The following is a 20,065-nucleotide window of genomic DNA, read 5'->3' on the forward strand; positions in this document are numbered from 1 at the left end:
AGAGGGCCACCAGCTGGATGAAATTCCTTTCAGCCACATCTAGTCAAAGGCCTTGCATAGGATTCTGTTTCTCAGTGATTTCTGGTCCACCTGTTTACCATTTTCTTGTTAAAAGGCATTAGCGAGCATGGGGCATAAGTCTGGGAGGTGATTGTGTAGGACTGCACGGTGGACAGGCTACAAATCCATCTTCGATCCCAGAGCAAATTGTTCTGTGCTAAGAGGGGAAAGAGAAGGCATTTTCTAGATAAAAATTTTTTTTCAGAAGGTGAACTCTGAGATTCTGACCTAAATCCTGAACAAATTAGATGGAAAGAGAACCAGCTGGTGGGGTAGGGGCTGCAGGGAGGGTGCAAGGGTCCAGCAGCACTCCAGGAACCGTCACCTCCAACCTCAGTGTGGCCTGAGCCAGCCCAAGGGGTCTGGGCATCTGCAGCTCTCCTAATGATTGTCTCTGATGAGTCTTTGGGGAGTGGGGGTGTTCAAAGGAGGTGAATCTATGCCTCCCAAAACCGAAGGTTTATTCATTTGAGAATTGTGGGCCTATGGAGTCAGTGAGAAAGTTCAGATTTGGAGGAGAGGTTCTGGGGGTGACAGAAGGCACAGCCAGGAGTGTTTCTCAAGGTAAAGTAATTATACTTGAGATTCACAAAGTGCTCTCCTCATAATTACTCTTTGGGGGCTGGAGGAGGAGGAAGGGATAAGATATTATCATTCTGACTTTGCAGGTGAGAAAACTAAGTCTGAGGGAGGACATAGTCTGACCCTCTTGTTTTGTAGGGAGAGAATGGAAGGGATCTGTCCAAGGCCACAGAGCCAGGGCGGGGCTGTCCTAACTCAGGTCAGGGGGCGAGGAGGGGAGGAAAGTGACCACTTCAGAGATGCTCTCACGATGAACATGGAAAACTGGAACCCGACTGTTGGAGTGTAATTCATCTGGACAGTCAGGTTCTTGATTAAAATAGGAAGGGAATCATTGGCATTTTGCAGCAATGGAATTTGAGTCTATGGGTTAAGTGACTTAATGGAAGTGACACATAAAATCAGCAGCAGAGATGGGGGAAGACCCCAGGGCTATGGGGTCAGCCTTGGCTCCCCTCGAGCATTGCCTCGGTCGAGGAGGCTGGGTGCTGGGGTCACAGGCCAAGAGAGGCATCTGAGAGAGAGGTCAGGTACACCCTGCAACATTATATACACCCAGGCTAAATTCTGTCCTCGGCAGCCTCCTGGAATGGCTCCTCCTGACCTGGGCTGGCCTCAGGGGCTCGTTCTGAGGTTGTCCCAGTGACTGACACGCTCTGGTGGAGTCCAGACAGGGAGACTGACAAATGAGCGCATTTATGAAGCATTCAGGCACATAGTAGGGTTAAATGAAATAAGGTGTTTAAAGCGCTTTGTGAATCATAAGACTCTTTAAATGCCACCTCTTTTCATCACACATCAAAGTATTCTAGTACTGGCAGTTACAACTACTATTTTGTGATAGAAATTTAAGAGAAAAAACAGCCTTGGGTTCACTTGACCGGGTCTTGAATATGGGTGAAAGAAGCAACAGTCAATGACCTTCCCTTGTGCTAGGTCCCTGCTGGCCCCTCCAGACTTTCTTGTTCTAAATCATTTTCACCATCAGGCAGATGGAATCCAAGACAAATGATCTTTTGGCTAAGATCTAGGGTGTGTGTTAATTTCTAGCTCTTGAAGGGAGGACCAGCCCTGAAAGCATTCAGGCCCCAATCCTGCCCCAGAGTAAAGGGATCCCTCAGTAGGCCCAAGTCCAAATTCTGTACAAACCTTGGTCATTTCCCCCAGTAATTTGCCCCTGGATAGAGATCAGCACGGGGACGTGATGCAGCCTTCATGGATGTCCTCCAGCCTCTCTTTCCAGGGTCCTCCCGAATTCCTAAGGGTTCATCTCTGTCACCCTACTCCAGGACGTTGGTGGGGCTCGTCCACCTCACACAGACTCATGTCTAGCAGCACACCTAGGCAGAATAGACACACCAAGCCTAGGGTCCTCTGACCACATCTTCCTCCCATCTTTTCCCCACCATGTTTGGATAATTCTCATCTCAACACCACCCTGAATGGGTCCCAAGTTATGGAAAGTTGAGATTCTAAAGAAATTGAAGGTATAGAGTTTTTAGTTTGTTTTTTGTTTTTAACCACCAGCCAGATCTGTCTGGTATATGGCATTAGATGAAGGAATTCTCAACTTTCTGTTTGTTTTACTATATTTCTTTTCATTAATGTTTATTACAAAATCAGGCATTGATATGGTGCCTTAAGACAGGCTGCCCTGTGGTGCTGGGGTCCCCAAGCTCTGGGTTCATATTCCTCTTCTTCCAAGTCTCATAGAATCTCCCACTGTGCTCAGATACTACATCCCTATAACACACCCCCCCAACCCGGCTTGCTAAGTGCTGCTCTCAGACAACCCTGTGTTCTTTTTTGTGTATGGACTTTGCATCGCCTATCCGTGTGCATTCTGTCTACATATAGTAGAATGTAAACTTGTTGAGGACAGGAAACATACAAAATAATTGGTGCCTACAAATGCTTATTCAATGTTGAATGACTAACTAGATAATATTTTATTTTATTTTTAAATTTAATTTTATTTATTTACTTTTAGTTTACAACATCCAGTTCAACAATCCCTTGAGTTTCAAATTCCCTTCAACACCTCTCCTATGCTCTCTCCCCATCCTCCCCCCTGCCCCCTACATGGCAACATGCAATCAGATATAGGATCTTCAACTACTTCCACATTAAACACTAGTCAGGTTGTAAAGAAGGATTATACCCAACAGAATGAACAATGAAAAAGAAGAAACAAAACAAAGACAGCAAGGAGTGTGCTTCACTCTGCATTCAGACTCCGCAGCTCTTTCTCTGGGTGTGGATATCTCTTTCCATCATGAGTCTTTTGGAGTTTTCTTATAACCTTACACTGCTGAGTAGAGCTCAGTCTATCAAAGTCAGTCATCACAGAAACATTGTCTCTGTAACTGTGTACAAGGTTGTCCTGGTTCTGCTCGCCTCACTCAGCATTAGTTTATATAAGTCTCTCCAGGTGATTAGGAAGTATGTCTGCTCCTCATTTCTTATAGCACAAGAGTATTCCATTACATTCATGTACCACAGCTTGTTTAGCCATTCCCCAATAGATGGGCATCCCCTTGATTTCCAATTCTTTGCCCCCACAAAAAAGAGCTGCTATCAATATTTTTGTACATACGGGTCCTTTCCCACTTCTATGATCTCTTTGGGATACAACACTAGAAGTGGTATTTCTGGGTCAAAGGGTATATGCACTTATTTATAACCCTTTGGGCATAGTTCCAGATTGCTCTCCAGAATGGTTGGATCAGCTCACAACTCCACCAACCATGAATTAGTGTTCCAATTTTTCCATATCTTCTCCAGCATTTATAATTTTCCTGTGTTGTCATTTTAGCCCATCTGGCAGGTGAGATGTGGTACCTCAGAGTTGTTTTGATTTGCATTTCTCTAATCAATGGAGATTTTGAGCATTTTTTCATATGATTATAGATATCTTTAATTTCTTCCTCTGAAAACTGCCTCTTCATATCCTTTGACCATTTGTCAATTGGGGAATGATTTGTATTTTTATAGATTTGACTCAGTTCTCTGTATATTTTTAAAAATGAGACCTTTATCAGAGACACTGGTTGTAAAGATTCTTTCCCAATTTTCCACTTCCCTCTTAAGTGTGGTTACATTGGCTTTATTTGTACAGAAACCTTTCAATTTAATGTAATCAAAATTTTCCCTTTTGCATTTCATAATGCTCTCTAACGCTTATTTGTTCATAAAATCTTCCCTTCTCCATAAATCTGACAGATAAACCATTCCTTGCTCTCTCAGATTGCTTACAGTATGAGCCTTTATATCTAGACTGTGTACCCATTTAGACTTCATTTTGATATAGGGTATAAGATATTGGCCTATGCCTGGTTTCTGCCATACTATATTCCAGTTTTCCCAGAAGTTTTTGTCAAATAGTGAGTCCTTATCCCCAAAGCTGGGGTCTTTGTGTTTATCAAATAGTAGATTACTATAGTCATTGACTGCTCTGTCTCATCTACCTAATCTATTCCACTGATCCACCATGTCATTCCTCAGCTAGTACCAAGTAGTTTTGAGGACTGCTGCTTTATAATACAGATTAAAATCTGGTATGGCTAGGCCACCTTTCCTAGCATTTCTTTTCATGAATTCCCTTGATATTCTGGACCATTTGTTCTTCCAAATGAATTTTGTTACTATTTTTTCTAACTCTAAAAAATAAATTTTGTCACATTGATTGGTATGGCACTAAGTATGTAATTTAATTTAGGCAAAATTGTCATTTTTATTATGAGCTCAACCTAGCCATGAGCAATTGATGTTTTTCCAATTGTTTAGATCTGACTTTATTTGTGTGAAAAGTGTTTTGTAATTGTGTTCATATAGGTCCCGGGTTTATTTTGGCAGGTATATTCCCAAATATTTGATAATGTCTACAATAACTTTAAATGGAATTTCTCTTTCTATCTCTTGCTGTTGAATTTAATTAGAAATATATAGGAATAGGGATGGCTAGGTGGCACAGTGAGTAAAATTGCCAGCCCCCGAGTCGGGAGAAACCAGAATTGGTTCTGGCCTCAGATACTTAATACACACACACACACACACACACACACACACACACACACACACACAAACTAGCCGTGTAACCTTGGGTAAGTTACTTAACCCCAATTGCCTTATAAAAAAAAAAGAAATATATGGGAAGGCTGAGGATTTATGTGGGTTTATTTTATATCCTGCAACTTTGCAAAATTTATTTATTTCAAGTAGTTTTTCACTTGATTCTCTAGATCATCATATCATCTGCAAAGAGTGATAACTTAGTCTCTTCTTTGCCTAATTTGATTTCTTCAATTTCTTTTTCTTCTCTTATTGCTACTGCTAACATTTCTAGTACCAAATTGTGTAAGAGGGGTGATAGTGAACATCTTTGTTTCACCCCTGATCTTATTGGAAATGCTTATAGTTTATCCCCATTACATATAATACTTGCTGATGGTTTTAGATAGATGCTACTTATCATTTTAAGGAAGACTCCATTCATTCCTATATTTTCTAGTGTTTTTAATAGAAATGGGTGTTGTATTTTGTCAAAAGCCTTTTCTGCATCTGTTGAGATAATCATATGGTTTCTGCTAGTTTTGTTGTTGATATGACCAATTATACTAATATTGAACCATCCTTGCATTCCTAGAATAAATCCTACCTGATCAAAGTGTATTATTCTCATGATAAGTTGCTGTAATCTTTTTGCTAATATTTTATTTAAAAATTTTGCATCTATATTCATGAGGGAAATTGGTCCATACTTTTCTTTCTCTGTTTTGGCTCTTCACAATTTAGGTATAAGCACCTTATTTGTGTCATAAAAATAATTTGGTAGGACTCCTTCTTCTCCAAGTTTCCCAAATCATTTGTAAAGTATTGGAATTGAGTGTTCTTTAAATGCTTGATAGAATTTGCTATGAAATCCATCTGGCCCTGGAGATTTTTTCCTAGGGAGTTCATTGACGCCTTGTTCAATTTCTTTTTCCTGAGATGGGGTTAAGTAATTACTTCCTCTTCAGTTAATCTGGGCAATTTATATTTTTGTAAATATTCATCCATTTCATTAAGATTGTCAAATGCATGTGCATATAATTGGGCAAAATAATTCCTAATTATTGTTTTAATTTCCTCTTCATTGGAGGTAGAGTCAACCTTTTCATTTTTGATGCTTATAATTTGGCTTTCTTCTTTTTTTATCATATTAACTAAAGGTCTATCAATTTTATTGTTTTTGTTTTTAGTAAAACCAGTTCTTAATTTAATTTATTAGTTTAAGAACTGCTTTTGCTGCATCCCAAAAGTTTTGGTATGTTGTCTCATTATTTTCATTCTCTTGAATGAAGTTACTGATTGTTTCTATAATTTCTTGCTTAACTCACTTATTCTTTAGGATTAAATTATTCAGTTTCCAATTAGTTTTTAGTCTATCTTTCCATGGCCCTTTATTACATATATTTTTTTTGCATCATGATCTGAGAAGGATGCATTTAATATTCTGCCTTTTTGCACTGGATTGTGAAGTTTTTACACCCTAGTACATGGTCAGTTTTTGGTATTTGTGCCATGTACCACTGAGAAAAAGGTATATTCCTTTTTATCCCCATTAAGTTTTCTCCATAGGTCTATCTTATCTACATTCTCTCAAATTTTATTTACCTCCTTAACTTCTTTCTTGTTTATTTTGAGGTTAGATTTATCAAGTCCAGAGAGTGGCGGGGGGGGAGAGATTGAGGTCCCTCACTAGTATAGTTTTGCTATCTGTTTCTTCCTCTAATTCCCTTAACTTCTCTAGGAATTTGGATGCTATACCACTTGGTGCATATATGTTTAGTGATGATATTGCTTCTTTGTCAATAGTTCCTTTTAGCAGGATATAGTTTCCTTCCTTATCTCTTTTAATTAGACCTATTTTTGCTTTTGCTTTATCTGAGGTAAGGATTGCTACAGCTGCTTTTTTTTTTTACTTTAACTGAATCATAATATATTCTACTCCAGCTTTTTACCTTTACCCTGTGCATATCCCCCAGTTTCAAATGTGTTTCTTATAGACAACTGTAGCAGCAAGCACCCCAGCATCCCCATGGTGTCTGCCAACACAGATTCTTGGATCTTCTTTGTTAAAGGAAAGCAACTCAAAATGGGTTAACAAGCTTACTTTAATCAGTCAAATATGTATCATTTACCTAGTTCAGGAGAAAAAGGTCAGCACCCCAACTTCAGAATATACAGACAGAATTATCAAGACAGAGAAACAGATCAAGTAGACAGTCTCCAAACTGTCCAACCATTACATCCATACCAAATCAACATCTGGGTTTTTCAAAGCTGGGGGGCTCTCAACAACGGCTTTCTGGAGTCTCATCTGATCAAATTACAGAACACTTCTCAAAGTGAGCCACAAAACAAAGCCTCAAATCAGGGTTTATATACCCTGCTCCTGGCTCAGAGAATGTAATAACCTTCTGCACCCACTGGCCAATCAAAAAGTATCTACTGAAAAACAATCCTCCCACCCCAGGCTCCAGGTGCACTTTAGCCTAGGGACAGGGAAGATCTTTAAATTTGCATTCCCATTACAACAACATATTGTAGGATTGTATTTTATTCCATTCTGCTATCCACCTCCATTTTTTGGGAGAATTCATCCCATTCACATTCACAGTTATGATTACTATCTGTATCTTTCCCTCCATCCTATTCCCTCCCCTGTTTATGTTTTTATTTCTCCCTTCCCCTCCTTAAAAGTTTTCCTTTAAACCCCCACATCCCTCAATATTCCCTCCCTGTACTAACCCTTTTCCCTTACTACTTCTTCCCTCCCTTCTAACCCTTCCCCTTTTCCCCCTTTCTCCTCCTACTGCCTGTAAGGCACAATAGATTTTTATACTTAACAAAATATGTTATTCCCTCCTTGAACACAAACCAATGAGAGTAAATTTCATACAATGCTCCTCTCCCTCCCTCCTTGCCCTCTACTACTGTCTTTTCATGTTAGAATCCTAAACTAACTGATTATGTTAATCCCTTCTTGAACCAAAACCAATGAGAGTAAAGTTCATATAATGTTCATCTCCCTCCCTTCATTCCCTCTACTATAGTATGTTTTTATACCTCTTCATGTGGCATAATTTACTCTTTTCTGCCTCCTCCTTTCCTTTTCTCTCATTACAGCCCCATTGCACCCCTTAATAAGGGTTTTTATCATTAGCTTATTTCATTTATAACCACACCCTCTATCTATGTATATCTCTTTTAAATGTTGTGATAATTATATAAATCTCAATATTGACAGGTATCAGCTTCCCATATAGGGATGTAAACAATTTGCTATTATTGAATCATGAAATATACGTGTAAGTGTATGTGTGTATGTGATTGTGTATTTTCCTTGTTTATTTTTTATGTCTCTCTTGAGTCTAGTATTTGGAGATCATATTTTCCATTGAGCTATGGCTTTTTTCATCTGGAAGGTCTGGAAGTCCCTTACTTCATTGAATGACCATCTCCTTGCTAGAAAGATTATGCTCAGTTTTCCTGTATGGTTGATTCTTGGTTGCAGTCCAAGCTCTTTTGCCTTATGAAATATAAATTCCAATTCCTCCAATCTTTTAATGTAGAAGCTGTTAGGTCCTGTGTGATCCTAACTGTAGTTCCTTGATATCTGAATTGTTTCTTTCTGGCTGCCTGCAGTATTTTCTTCTTGATCTTAGAATTCTGGAATTTTGCTACAATATTTCTTGGAGTTTTCAATTTCAGATCTCTTTCAGGAGGTGTCTGGTGAATTCTTTTGATAACTAGTTTACCCTCTGATTCTAGGACCTCAGGACAGTTTTATTTGATAATTTCTTGAAGGATATTGTCCAGCCTTTTTTTTCCACCATGGCTTTCTCATAGACCAATAATTCTTACATTATCTCTCCTGGATCTGTTCTCCAAGTTAGTTGTTTTTCCAATGACATATTTCACATTTTCTTCTAATTTTTCAGTCTTTAGGTTTTGTTTGACTACTTTTTGATGCATCATAGAGCCATTAGCTTCAATTTGACTGATTCTAATTTTTAGATAACTATTTTCCTAGGTTACTTTTTGAAGCTCCTTTTCCATATGTTCAGATTTCATTTTTAGGGAGGTGTTTCCCCCAGTTAGATTTAACCTCCCTTCCCAGTTCACAAATTTTACTTTTTAAGGATTTGTTTTCTTCAGTGAGATTTTTTTTTCCATTTTGGCAATTTCAATTTAAAAAAAAAAATGGTCAATTTATCTTCTACCTCTCTAATTTGGCTTTTAAAATCCTTCTTGAGCTCTTCCAATAATGCTTTCTGGGATTGAGACCAGTTCATATTTCCTTCTGTTGTCTCAGGTGTGGGCATAGAGTCAGTGGTGTCCCCTTCTGAAACTGGTTCTTCTTGCTTGCAATGATAGGATTAAGTCATCTTTGGTTTTGCTTTAACCACTTGCTTCTTGCACATTGTGATTGCCTATTCCCTGGCTTTTAAAGTGGATTTCTGCTTCTGGGATACAGAGGATTCTCACCCAATCTTCTCAAGCTGGGAGTTAGGGGCCTGGTTGCTGACTTTGTTTGCTATAGACTCTGAGTGTCTACACTGAGGCCCAGGTCAGGATTTCCAGTGTTTCCCCTGGGTTACCCAGAGCCTCAGAGAGTAAGGTGTGGGGGAGGGTTGGTCTGGCCACTTCAGGTTTCCACCTCTGTGCCCCTGAACTATATAGCTCAGGAAGGCTCAGCAGCTAGTGGCCAGCAACAGCAGTGCTCTCTGACTCAACCCCCCTGGGATCTCCCACTGGTCAGCTGAGATGGCATTTGTTGGGATACCTCCCACCCTTCACTTCCGGCTCAGCACAGCTTCAGTCACACCCTTATTCTAGGATTCCCAAGCCTGCCACTGCTTCCACTATTTCAGGATTTTACACTGGGGCAATAATCTCTGGGTTTTCAGGGTCAGGAAAGGGGATTAGAGCAGGTAGGGTTTACTCTGCCTTGTTGGCTCCTGCAAGTTCAGGTAGGTGATTTTTAAACATCCTGGCTGTGAGTTGATAGCCCCAGGAAAAGCTGCTGTTGCTGCAGCGGGCTCTGTATTTATCTCTTACCCAGCTCTGACAGAACCTCCGTCCTGGTGTGCTAAGGTCTGAGAATTGCCCTTGGGGTGGGTCAATCCACTGGCCAGGGCTCACTAAGATTCCACTGTGGTCTGGTCTCAGGTCCGTGCTGGTGCAGCCCCCGCACACTCTGTGTTTCCACTGCCCAGTCCTATTTATGATCTTTCCTGGACTGGGAAACTGTCATGCTCCATTTCCCAATGGATTCTGTCACTCTAAAATCCAATCAGATTCACTCTTTAGAGTTTGCTGGTGAAATTCACAGAGGAGTTCAGATTAGTTCCTTTCACTCTGCCATCTTGGACACTGGATATAATTTTAGGGAGTGACCTCTAAAGGTCAATCTCTTTTTTAAGCACAGTTTACTCTGGGGAATTTTCAAATAAAGTTTGTATCTAGATTTCCACAAATACAGGTATATAGTTGACATGCAAGCACTAAAGGTAACATATTCATATTTGGTATAGGACAGCTTTTTTGAGCTCCATAAAAAATGCATATGCAAAACACTCAAAGAAGACCATAAGCAAATATGGGCAATGCAAGAAGCCCATGTGCTTCCCTTGGAAGGAATGTGACTTTGTGATTGACACCAGGACTTGTGGCAGGTCAGTGTTTCCATGCATTCTTAGGTCTATCACAGCATCTTACACAGTCCTTCTTACAGTTGTGATATTCCCCTGTGGTTTGGATTCTCTCTAGAAAGCAAATATACTTTGAAGCTATGACATGGGCTGTCCCTTCTCATTGAATAAGTGCTGTTTGAACAGTTCCCTAGATCACAATGTCTTGATCACTTTCCTTACCATGTTGCAACCTTGAATTTCGCACTACTGTAGTTCCAACTCCAAGGGCCATGTCAACACTCTCTCCCCAAGAGTGATGGCACTCCTAGCTCTCTTTGGTCTAGAAGGTCAAGGATTCAAACTCTTGAATTTGGGATTATTCTTGAGACAACCCTCAAAACTGGTGCTATCCAAGGGATCTCACACTACTTGAAACATTACTCACGTCCTTTCACACAGTAAGTTGGGGATTGAAAACTTTGCCCATTAATGCCCTTCTGGGGCACAGGGGGCACACATGTCTACTTTGCTATATATTTCTGCAGGAACTCAATTATTGTCTCATTTGCTCTCATCTCTTGCTCTGGGAATGGTGACTTTCAGTCTTCAATGAATGGTCTTCTGAATGAATTCATTCTGGGAATGGTCTTCAGTCTACAATCTGTACTAAGAAAGGGAAAAAGAATATGGCAAAAGGTATCCAGGAACTTTTTGTACAGAAACTATCTTCTTTGGCCACCTCAAAAGGACATACACTTTTTACCATGTGTGTATTTTTTTTGCTCTAATTTACCATTAACTACTTGGAGGTGGGAGGTGGGTGAGAGTGAGTTGGGGAGGGGGAAATGGTAGACAAGTGAGACATTTCCTCCTCTTCTGCTCTTACTCCAAAAGAAAGACAAAAGGAGGGGAATGATTGAAAAAGTGAGGTGTCTGCCAGCTTTTTATCAGGGTCTAGCACAAAAGAGTGGTTCTTCAGACCAGACTTTGTCTGCCTATGGCCCAGACAACCAGTCATCTTAGACACAGCCCCAGTCACAGGAGACCAGTGAGATGCCATCTTTGTCCTCTAAGATGGGGCTGGGCAGGTACCTCCATGTTGTAAAGGGAAGAAAGAATCTTTGTCATATTAGCCAAGCTACTCCTTTAGTCAATCTCCTTAATCAGAAAGCATTCTAAAAAGAGAAACAGAGACACAGAGACAGACAATTAAATTAAATATGAAGTTCTTTCCACGGTAAATGAAGCATTCCATCCTTTGGAAGAGGCCAGAAGTTTTGAGTAGGCCAATTGCATGTGAAAAAGTCAGTAGACAATGAACTTTTCCCAGAGCAGAGACTCTGTCCAAGCCTTTTTTCTCCTAGCCAATTATTTTCATTAGCTCCTAACAAGCACCTGAGGCATGGAATTCGTGGTTAACTTAACTAGCTGAGGGAACCCAGCTTACCCAGGGACGGTCCTAGCTCTGAAGCCTGAGGATTCCTCACCCTAGAGAGGTTGGACGTTTCGAGGAGAGGGGAACGGGTGGTGGGGGCAGGTAAGGAACCACAAAGAACTTATTTAAAAGACATTATGTTGTGCTGCTGGGGGGGGCGGGGTTAAGAGAACTGAGCTGCTCCAATGCCCCCTGTGATGTGCATCAGGTGGGTCCATTCTGGTGAACGGAGGGAGACCAGGGACAAGGGTGCATGAGTGGCTGTGATCTCCTGAGTGGCCTCCTAAGAGTGAACATTCAGGCTTAGCAGATCACAGAGCCATTTGGAGCCTTGAGTATAATGGAATCAGCTTTCTTGGGCACTGATACTTCTTTTAAATCTTGGACTGTTAAGACCTTCTCATTTCTCCACAGCTGCAAAAGATAGAATGTCAAGTTATGGTCTCTTGCCCCCCACCCCCACCCCGCCTTAACACGGAGCTTTTTTCTTCTTCTTCTTCTCCTTCTGAATATACATAGACCACTGTTCAACTTGGAATTTATTATTATGAGCAGTGTGAGAGTTGGATCTGCTCCCGTTTTTTTTAACCAAACTGCTATCCAATTTTCCCAAAACTTTCTCTTGAATTATGAATCCTTTTTCCAGTGTTCTATGATCCTGGGATCATAATAAAATAAATTTGATTCTGGACTTTGTTCATCTAATCCGTTTTTTAAAAACATATTTCTATCTAGCACCAGACAGCTTTTATTATACCTGGTCCTGCTTGATTGATAGCATAATTTATGACCCAATGGCCCCAAAGAGAGTCATGAGAAAGAGAAAGGTAGGTGGGAAAAAGACTGGGGATCCCTTGAGCACAGGTGTGACCTTGGAATACTATGGACATTGTGATTGTGGATTCTCATGGTCAAACTGTTCATTGGATGGATTATTTTGGTAGATTCCCATGGAGGATGGAGTGGACTGGAGTGGACTAGAGTGGAGTGGGGAGAGGCTGGACGTAAGGACCGGGAGAAAAGGGAGCGCTTTCTCTCTGTCCTGTCTCTCTGTCTCTGTCTGTCCCTCTATGTCTCTCTGAATGGTCTCAATTTTTTTTTTTTTGGTGAAGTTATGAGGACGTGAGAGTTTGGGGAGAGGAGATGTTTGAGGAGAAACACTATGGAGAGTTAAGATAATGAATCAATCAGGAGAAACCCTTGCCTCAGTGAGGGCCCTGTTGAGATTAGATTTAAAAAAACAAAACAAGAGAAAAACAAGACATAATGCATTCATTCAGCTGGTTTTGTGATTTTGCTGTAGCAGCCAACAGGAGTTTGCTTTTAAAGAGTTATCCTGCGGTAATGTTTGAAAAGGTGTGGTTGCCGATGGATCTTGGGGTCATGGGATTTGGGGGAAGATGAGAATGGCGGAGTTTACCCAATTCACTAAGAGCTGGTGAGAGGGAGGGAGCAGGGTTGCCCTGTCGGGGATGAGGGCCTGGTGTGCAAGGATTCAGAATTGTTTACTTACCTATCTAATCAGACAGTTAGCATTTATTAAGCACCTTTAGTATGCCCAGCACCGTGCTAAGCTCTAGTCCCTTTAAAAGAACTCTGTTGTCTGCCCCCCTGTAATGCGAATGTAAATTTTAAAGATCTTCCCTGCCCCTAGGCTAATGTGCACCTGAAGCCTGGGGTGGGAGGCTTGTTTTTCAGTAGATACTTCTTGATTGGCTAGTGAGTCAATAAGGTTGTTACATTCTCTGAGCCAGGAGAAGGCTATATAAGCCCTGATGTGTAGCTTTGTTTTGGGACTCACTTTGAGAAATGTTCTGTGATTTGATCTGAATTCTGGGAAGCCGTTGTTGAGAGTCCCCCGGCTTTGAAAAACCCAGAATGTGGAAACCCAGATGTTGACTGGGTATGGATGTAATGGTTGGACAGTTTGGAAATCTGTCTACTTGATGTTTCTGTCTTGATAATTATGCCTGTATACTTTGAGGTTCAGGGTGCTGAGCTTTTCTCCTGAACAAGGTAAACGATATATGTCTGACTGATTAAAGTAAGCTTGTTAACCCATTTTGAGTTGCTTTCCTTTAACAAAGCAGATCCAAGAACCTGTGGTAGCTGCAAACCCTGAGGACGTGCTTGGGGTGCTTGCTGCTACACCCCCCCCTCCCCCAACCCCTTCCTGGGAGAAGGACTGACTTTTCTTATACCCCTGACTCCAATAATTATCTTCCCATAGTTCTCTGCTGCAGGGCCGGACTTCAGGGAATGATGGACTCGGTCCTTTGTCAGATGCCCGGGGCCACCATGGCCTCTGGTGATCGATCCTCTAAGGAAAATGAGGAGGGGGCAGTGGTGTGAACCAGTCAGGGTCAGAGCTGCTGCCTGATCCTGGGTCCGAGATTCATCGCATCCTTCGGATCCGGTCACCGCTGATTGTGGCAGAGGTGGCCAAAGACAGCTTTGCCCTGTGTGAGCAGGGACACCTCCCTCACGCCCAGAACGTTCACGCAGCGCCTCAGGCCCAGATGCCCCCTGAAATTCAGGGCGCTGTGTTCTCCTGCCCGATGAGTCATTCCACTGGTCCTGGGCTTCTTCAGCCACGAGGGTGTCTGGGAAAGCTTTAGGCGGACGCATCGGGGAATACAAATGTGCAGACCCAGAATCTGTCACGTATATGAGCTGTGGGCCGACACAAGCCACCTGCGCTCAGCAGCGCCGGAAAGAAGGGCTGAGTGCCAAGAAGGGCGAGCGTGTTCGGGGTGTGGGAACAGCGCCGAGCCTGGAGCCAGGGAAGGGAAACGTCCCTGTCCGCTGGGGTCTCAGGTTTTCGGGGGATCGGGCTGGGGAGACTGGGGCTCACTGCATGGAGGCACTCGTGCTGGGCCTGGACAGACGGCTTCTGGCTGAGCTGCCTGGGTGGGGCCTGGAGACCGGGCGCCCCCGAGCGCTGCAATTCAGATCCAAAGGGAAGGGAGGCTCTGGGTGAGAGAAGGGCAGGAGAGGGGCCATAGGGGCCCTTTGGGCTGCCGGCAAATACTCCTCCTTCCTGGCCTGAGGCACTTGGCTTTTCGAGCAGTCATTCTTCCTTGCACAGTGGGCCAGCCCGGGGTGATCCCATCCCCATCCCCACCCCCAGCCCGGCCCCACCCCCACCCCTATCTCCAGCCCCATCCCCACCCCCCAGCCCTAGTCCCATCCCCACCCCAAGCCCTAATCTCATCCCCATCTCCATCCCCATCCCCCAAGAATGCTTCTGCCCAGAAGCAAAGGTGACTGACAGTTGCATGGTTGGATCGGGTCCTTCTGCTTGGGCCCTGGGCCAGGCACAAAGTTGACCTTGCCTCTGTCAGAGCTGTGTGGAAGGGGTTCTCAAGACTGACCACACTAGTCAAATGACTGCTTCCAAGCCATAAGTTAAAACAAAATATTTTTTTTCTCCGTTTATAATTTGTCTTCAATAATATATTAGATAAGGCAACCTAGAGGATTGAGAGATTCTGCCTTGGATTCAAGGAGAGAAGGAGAGAAGGGCCTAGCCCCACCTGTGACCTCCCAGCTGGATGTCCCTGGACAAGTCTCCTAAGTGTCCCCAGGCAACTCTCCCAGGCCAGACCCTGCAGACAGGTGGTCCTGTGGATAGAGAGGGAATCCCAAGGCCATCCAAAAAAAAGATCACAGGGGCTCAGCCTCTAGTAATGGGCTTCGGAACCGGGAACTCTGCCTGTCCTGTTGAGCCAGGCCAAGGTCTCCGGCGCCCTCTCCACCGTGTCTGCCCCTTCACTCCCCAGCTCTGAGCCCCTCCACCCTCCTCAGATCGGGAAGTGCTTCTCTGGACTGTAGTAGATCCCTCCGCAGAAGGGGGAGTTCCCTGAGGGCAGGGACTTGCCCCCTCAGTACCCAGTGGGGAATCTCCATACTATGGCAGGTCTGAAGCTGATCTTTACCCACCTGGGGAAAGAACAAAGCATGTCTTTATGAGCGTTGGGACTTGGAGTTTTCCAGCTTCACAAATATCCTGCCTTGAGAGCAGGATGGGGGGGGGGGGGTGACTTATGTTTGACAGGCAGGGAGACTGAGGCACAGCAAGGTGAAGAGACTTAAGCTAAGAAGGGAAATGTTGTGCCCCCCCCAAGACAGAGTCAAATCCAAGGCTTTGAAGGCCAGGTTGGCAGTGCTAAAGGGTATTGGCAGCCACAAAAAAAGGCTCCAAATGTCCCCCATCTATCCTAAAGGTCAAGACATTGAAGGCAGCCCAACACCCTGGGAAAAGTACCGCCAGAGGAAACCTCCCTGTGTGTTACTGAGATGCCTTGACTGCGAGTCCCCTGTAGAGAATATGGGGGGGGGGGGGGAAACACCCTTATCTTCATCCTGGATATCAAGGGCATGAGCATCAGGTGTAAAGACACGACTTGGAGGGGGCCCCGGCCGAGCCGCCTTGGCCTGCTGGAGGTCATCAACAAAATTGGAATCATCTAGGCAGCACCCAAGAGCCCGCTCTGCCTACAAGGCTGAAGAAAATTTCACAAAGGCTCTTCTACATGTTGTTAATGTTAATGATAACAATAAGCTAGATAGTACAATGAAGAGAGTGCCAGGTCTAGAGTCAGGAAGACCCAAGTTCAAATCCAGCCTCAGACACTTACTAGCTGCGTAACCCTGATCAAGTCACTTCACCCTACTTGCCTCAGTTTCCTTATCTGTTAAATAAGCTGGAGAAGTAAACGGCAAACTACTCCAGGATTGCTGCCAAACAAACCCAAATGGGGTCACAAAAAAATGGGCATGACTGAAATGACTGAACCACCACCACACTGATAATACCCCTACTATGCACCAAACACTGCCTTACACTTTGCAGATCTGACCTCATAGGAGGTAAGTGTCATCATTATCTCCATTTGACGGTTAGGGAAACTGAGGCAGGCAGCGTTTGAGGGACTTGGCTGGTATGTGTATGAGGCTGAATTGGAGCTCAGGCCCTGACTGCAGACTTAGGGCTCTGTTCCGTGTAGCAGCACTCTGATGCTTGTAGGACTGTGCCTGGAGTAGTCTTTTCCTCAGGAGATGCTGAGAAATGGGCTCGTTTGTGGCTGGATCCAGAGGGGGTCTTGGTCTCAGAGGGCCATCTGAGGGGCTGGGGCTGGGTGAGGGAAGGTGAGTCTGCTTCAAGGTGACTCCCTATCCCACAGCCTCGAAGTGAGACATGGAGCCCAACAACCTGACCTCGTCTTACATTCATCGCATCCTCATACCCTGGGATCCAGCTACGCTGACCTCCTTGGCATCCCATGCCAAGTAGAGACCAGTGTCCCCTTTCTGTGTCTCTGTGCTGGCTGTGCCCCGGGCCCCCAGGCTTGTTCTCCCTCTTGACAGCTGCCTGTCCTCATTCCAGATTTTCTTCAACGCCTAATGCAAGGGGAACCTTCAACAAGAAGTATTTTTTGCTATTAGTAGTCACTCTCTCAAAACTTTGTAAACTCCTGCATGGTGCATGCCCCCACACCCACTCCAGGCTTGTGCGTTCACCTCAGCCTACCCTCGCCTGCCTGTTCTAGGTCCCCAGAGAAGGCCTGCCACGACATGCCTATGCAAACTCTCAGGGTCCTCATGTTAACTCCCCAAGCTTGCTTTCAAGCACCCACTGGCAAACTTGCATTTGAACAAACCTCACCCTTCATAATGATGACATCATAATAATGATGACATCATAACTCACCAGTCATGTAAGAGCAAATTCAGGCAAAAAGCATTAAATATTTACTATGTGCCAGACAGTCGCCACCCTCAGGGAGCTTAGATTCTAAATGGGGAAGACATCATAGAAAAGGGTGCTAAATGGAGTGAGAGACAGACAGACAGACACTAGTTTCAAAGTGATAGGACTGTAGCCTTCTTTTTGGTCTGAGATTCTCGCTCTGGTCATTCTTCAGGCTCCAGACTGGGTTTGAAGCTGGAATTGAGAGCCCTGGTCCCCTTCTGGGCTGCTGCTTTCTACTGAATTTTTTCCTTGCTATGGCCTGTGACCCCTTCTCATCCAGGACTACTACTCAGATACAGACCCCTCTTCTGTCTGCCCTGGATCTCGGACCCACAACTGGATCTTGAGTGGTAGAATTGTCAGTTGGCACCCACTTGGCATAGAGGTTAGCTCTCTGTGCTGGATGTGAGAACCCCACTTGCCCTGGTGTCCACACAGGGCTCCACACAGCAGCCTCCTGGCCAGGCCCTGCCCCAGTGTGCACAGACCTTTCTCTCTCCCTATGTTGACCTGAGATGGGCCAGCTGGACCAATCCATGGGATTTCTTTCTCATTTCCCCATTATGATTCAGTCTGGTGCATTGTCTACGTCGGTTTGGAGGAGTCATGGAACAGGGTGCTTCTCCCTGACCCTCCACCATCTTGGCTCTACCCCCAACCCAGTCCACTGGGGAATAGCCCCATTGTTAAGAAGTTCTTCCTGCCATTAATCCAAATTTATCTATTTTCCATCCCCACCCCCACCCCCACCCCCCATAGTTCCCGGTTTTACTCTCTGGGACCGACAATAGCAAGTCAAATCCGCCTTGTATGTGTTGTTCTTTCAAAAACTTGGAGACAGCTTTCATCTTGCCTCTTTCCCACCTCCTTCCCCTAGGCTCCCCGTGGCATGTGTTCTGCCCCCTCGCCACTCTGAATGCCCTCCCTTGGATCCTCCCCAACTTGCCGTTCTCTGCATAAACTCTGCCTACAGTTCTCCTGCAGCAGGATTGGTACCTCCCTCCTGCTGGATGCTTGGCCTCTCTTAATGCAGCCTCCTCTTCCATTGGCCTTCTTAGTGACTGCCATATTTCACCATTAGCACCTACTGACCCTACAGTTTCACTAAAACCCCTGAGCTTTTTTCAAACGTCTGCCTAGCCATGTGTCCTTTAATGTATTCTTTGGAAAACCAGGTGTAGTATTTTACCTTTATTATTCCATTAAATTTCATCTATTAATGACTACTCTTTGGGTCTAGACATTCAACCAATAATCAAATCCATCTAACCCTACCCTCTTCTAGCACACCTCTCCCCAGCTCTTTCACAAAAAAATATCATGGAGTGCTTTATTTAATATATTTAGAGAAAATCCTAGGAGGGGACCCAGTTTTGAAAGTACGCGGGTTTGATTTTTTTAAGCTCTCATAAGGGGGGGAGGTCCTAAACAAATGTAAGCAGTGACTAATGAGATTGTCATGTGTGCACAGACTGAGAAGCTCCTTCTCCCTGGGGCCACTTTGATGTATTTGTAAAATCTCGGTGAGCATGATCAAGGGACAGGCAGATGTTTGCAGATGTTCAGCTACTACGGACCTTGTGAATGAGAAGTGTAAGATATTATGCTGTGTTTATTGTTTGTGGGTTATTATTTTTAAACATTTTTATGAACTTGGCCATCATTGTAAACATTGACATTTCCGTTTCCAAAGAGCAGAAAAAGAGAATCTGAAACCAAGCTCTCACTTGGGGTTTATTTTTCGTAGTATCTGTCATTGACCATAGTGTCCATAAGCCTGCCCTTGTCTGTGTCCCCTCCTTTAGCTTCTCCAGGGCACTTCTTCAGTGCTTTTAATTTTACTATACGGTCCATTGTCTTTGGGCCGTATACAGGTGGTATCCACTTTAAATCCTGCACACTAAATACATTAACAAAATTAATATTCTCCAGTAGTTTCCAATAACAGTCATATCTATAGCAGTCCTATCCCACTAAATCAGGCCATTGAGAAACTTTGGAAAATATTACTTTCTCATGAATTGTTTTTTTTTAATCTTCATAGAACAAATTTTTTCTTTGAGGTCGTCAGATCCACAGACATTCATCAGGCACCTATTATGGGTCAGGCACTGTGCTGGCAAGGCTCAGGTTCAGATCATACAAGATTCTTTGGCCCACGTGGCCACAGAGATAATGTTGTTCCTTACGCTCTGGGTATCAGTATGGGGAGAGGGATAGTCCTGGTCCCCAGAGGGATGACAGATGGACAGCCACCAGCTACCATGCTGGGCTAGGACCCACCAAGTATGAATGGAGCCTGGGAAAGGTTTTCAGCATATGGGATAGACCCTTGTTAAAAGACTCAGAGAGATGTGGAGAAGGGTCAGAAGGGATAAAAAAGCAAGGAAGGTTTGAGATTAGCTCAAGATCTTGAGTGGTAGAATTACCAGGGGGAGGCAGAACCCCTGAAACTCAGGGCTACCCAAATGATGAGGGTGCTTTGTGTGTGTGTGTGTGTGTGTGTGTGAGAGAGAGAGAGAGAGAGAGAGAGAGAGAGAGAGAGAGAGAGAG

The sequence above is a fragment of the Petaurus breviceps genome, unplaced genomic scaffold, assembly GCF_028583685.1.
Source record: "Petaurus breviceps papuanus isolate PSGF00001 unplaced genomic scaffold, PetGlider_PUasm1.0 373, whole genome shotgun sequence".
In the NCBI taxonomy this organism is placed as follows: Eukaryota; Metazoa; Chordata; class Mammalia; order Diprotodontia; family Petauridae; genus Petaurus; species Petaurus breviceps.